Here is a 4,305-nt window from a genome sequence, read left to right on the forward strand (position 1 = left end):
CTTTAGAATAAAAAAAGCAGCAGTAGAAACTTTCAGGATACCTGGAAGTAAAAAAAACCCCAAACTATAATGATTTAAAGAATACAATTTACTGCCTGGGAGCCTGAAATTTTCTACTGCTGCACCAGACATGTAACATTTATTCCTTTTAATATATACTTTATAAGGCCCCAATTACTGCTCCAGCTGTCAGTAACGAATAGCAATATCCATTAACCACAGCACCAGTACTCCCATCTACATTACCAGTCAAATAATGACACAACTAAGAGGTAACTGCGTCATGATTATGTAATTGCATAAACCGGCAATCCATCATCACAGCTATCAGTCACCATCAAGCCCACCCCTCACAAAAACCTCGCCGCCGCAACTACGTCCCGCCCCGGACCCATCTCCGGCGAGCCAGCACAGCGCTGCCTGCCGTCTGCCCCGGCACGCTGCTGGAAAAGCACCGCCCAATGACGTCACCGCGTCGACACGGCGCACCGCCCTGGCCGCGCCCCCAGCGCCTTAGGAAGGACACCGAAGCGTAGCCGAACTCCCAGCTGCCTGATCAAAATGCCCGCACCGACACCGCAGCCTAGAAACAATTTCCCGCCACGCTGCCCTCTGCAGACGAACCGGAATGCCACCACCGCCACCGGGGACCCGCGGAAGGCACGGAAAAAGCGCCACAAACCGAAAAAAACCCCGGCGCCGAAAGCCGCCATCTTCGTCCGGCATCACGTGACGCGGGCAGCCGTCGCCATCTTGTACGGCACCCCTTAACGGGCAAGGCGCCGCCATGTTGTACGGACGCCGTGAATATAGCGCCGCCATCTTGTACGGAACCACGGAACGTGGGCGGCGGCCGCCATCTTGTACGGCACGCCGTGGCGGCCAAAGCGCCGCCGACTTGCGTGAAACCACGTGACGTCCAGGGCGCCGCTGTCATGTACGGCGCCAGGTGACGGCTAGGGCGCCGCCATCTTGTACGGTCGTAATGTTCGGCTGAGCTCGTTCGATTCGACCGAAGGGGGCGTCGTTCGGTTCTGTTCAATTAAACTCAGCTAAATTCGGCTTGGTTCGGCTCTTCATCTAAACTCGGCACGCTTCGGCTAAACTCGGTCATATTTGACTCTTCGTCTAAACGCGGCTAGTGTCGGATACACTCGGCTCTCATCGGCTACACTCGGCTACCATCGGCTCTTCGGCTAAGCTCGGCTATTTTCGCCTTGTTTCGGCTCCTCGGCTAAACTCGGCTACTTTCGTACACACTCGGCTAATTTCGGCTACTCGGCTAAACTCGGCTACTTTCGGCTACACTCGGCTATCATCGGCTTTTCTCCTAAACTCGGCTATTTTCGGCTATTCCCGGCAATCATCGGCTTTTTGCCTAAACTCGGCAATTTCCGGCTAACCTCGGCTATTTTCGGCTCATCGGCTAAACCCGGCTCTTTTCGGCTACAGTCGTCTAGATTCGGCACTTCGGAAGAATTCGCTGCGGCTCGGCTCCCCGAGGGCGGGAAAGCGAGCGAGAGGACACCGGCTGGGAGAGGCGTTTACACAGATGCCCGTTAGAAACCCGCCGAAATGCGCCCGCCCGCGGCGCCGATGAGCCCACAGACCGTGTCCGCGGCACTCGAAATGCCACAGAAAACCTCGCCGGGGCCGCGCCGGCGTCGGGGTGCCGTGCAGGCAATCCGGTTAGACGGACCGGGGTGGGGGGGGAGGCGAGGGCGTCTCTTCAACTTTCCCGCCCTTTTTGCCACCACCTTGGGAAAGTCAAGCGACTCCGCGACATCCGCGGCGTGCTACTCCCAACGTGGCGGCCGTGGGGCTGCCTGTTGGTGCGGGGCTGCAGTACCGCGCTCTGCCCACGAGGCGGCAGCACCGCCGCCCACCCCAGCCGGGGGCAGCCGCGAGCCTTGGGGCTGCGGGCAAGGAAGGCGGCGAAAGAGAACAGGGGCGGCCCCCGCCAAAAACTCCTCTGAAATAAATGCCAAAAAACAAGCCGGAAGAAGAAAAAAAACCCAACAGGATCAAACCCACCCCCCCCCCCCCACCCAACAATTTATTTTTTAAAATATTTAAATATTTTGAAAATATTTTTTATATTTATATTCACATTTCTATTTATAATGTATATTAATGGATAATGTTTAGCTATACATTTTTATTTATAAATAAATGTATATTCTATATTACATATTTTCCTATTTCTTAGATTTATTTATGTATTTTTATACACATTTTTACATATTGATTATATATTTCTGTGTTAGGATTTTTACTTCTGTAACACTTATAGTATTTAAAATAAATCTCCTGCTTCTACCGAAATAAAAGCCAAAAAAACCCACATTAATTTCAACTGTATTCAATTTTTTTTTTAAATTCTATTTTTCACATTTATATTCACATTTATATTTATAATTTATCTGGCCCTATAATGTTATTTATATTCTATATTACATATCTTCATTTTACTTACATATATTTATATTTAAATTCATATTTAGAGCTTAGTAATATATCTTTATATATTTATTATACACTTCTATATTTAGATTTACATTTCTATAATACATATATTATTTAAAATAAAAGCCATGCCTCTAATCAAATAAAGACCAAAGACACCCCTTTATTTAAACCATATTTAAAATTTAAAAAATAATTTTACTTTTCAAAATTCTATTCACATTTACATTTATAATTTTATTTATTATATTTATTGATATTATAGATATTAGAGAGAATACCTTTTAATATAATAATAGATATATTATTTTTATATTAGATATTTCTAGCACTTCATTTATATTAAATATTTATAGGTATCACTACATATATTACATATTTGTATATTTTCATTTCTATGTTTATATTATTTATATTTATATTATATATAAAAACCCTAGCCTATAACCTATTAAAAATCAAAAAAATACCCAATGTATTTTGACTATGTTTAAATATTTTTGTATTTACAATCTATATTTACATATCTTTGTATTTATATAATAGACTATAATTTTTATATATTATATGTTAAACAATATACTGTACATATTATAGTTTTATATATTTATTTATTTGTTCACTGATCTTATGTTTACGGCTTTAATTTTATATTTCTTTTTAAATTTATATTTAATTCTATTTTTATCTGTATATTAAACCATATAAATGCACCTGATACATCAGAACCACATAAGTCCTGTGCCTTGGTCAGCACCGGCACAAAGGGCACGCTCGTCCCATTGCAGCACATCAAAACAAAACCTATTTCTACTACTAACAAAGAACAAAGGTCCCACTACATTTCACCCTAATAAAATCTCAAACCTAACTGTAAATAAATTTAGAAATCCCACTATAACTGGCCCAAAACCCCCATCCATTCCAATCCTAAACTTCCTCCCAAACCAGCATCTCAGAAACCCAAAAAACTCAAAATCACATTGAAACTGAAATAACTGCTAATAAAAACAAAAACCCGTAAAATCAAGCCGACTCACTGAACTCAAAACTGTGCAACTGACCCTAAACATTACTACAAAAAGCCCCCAAAGCTCCACCTTTATGCTAACTCACAAATAAGAACCAATAATCTACAAAGTTATCTTAGAAATTTAAAAAAACTCATTAAAAGCATAAAAATAAAAAATGTAAACTATTAAAATAATAAAAAATACCACTACCCAAAGTAAAAAAAAAAAAGTTGCCTATAAAAACCCACCATAAAAATGCCCCTGTCCCCAAAGATAAAACCAAAAAAACCCCATCACACCAGAAATAAATCGGAACTTGGGAACGCTAAAACCGTAACACTTCAAGACGTACACCATATCCCTTATCATACACCAACTACAAACAGCATAAAACAATACAATCAATTCTTAAAAACCACCTTAAAGCCACTACATTCAAAAAAACAATTCAAAAATTAAAAACTGCATTTAACAAAAGCCATCTAATAAATTAACACCCAACACTCCAGCAGCCCCGCTACCCCTACCAAATCTCTATGTTTATACATCCAATAAACAAAACCAAAATCCCAACAATACCTATCAGAAGTCTATTAAAGGAACCTATTGAATATAATCCTACCTCAAATAAAAACCAACCCATCCATAAAGTTAGCTTCACTCAAAAAACAAATTACGCAGATTTCATAATACCAAGAAATAAAACAACACACCATATACCACCAACGAATACAATATTGAATGAAAGAAACCACTTTTTTTGCCTTTTTTTTTTTTTTTTAACTTCTTTTATTAGCTAGAACAAAAGATTTTGCCGGGACTGTAA

Source organism: Haemorhous mexicanus, chromosome 3, assembly GCF_027477595.1.
Source record: "Haemorhous mexicanus isolate bHaeMex1 chromosome 3, bHaeMex1.pri, whole genome shotgun sequence".
Lineage (NCBI taxonomy): Eukaryota > Metazoa > Chordata > Aves > Passeriformes > Fringillidae > Haemorhous > Haemorhous mexicanus.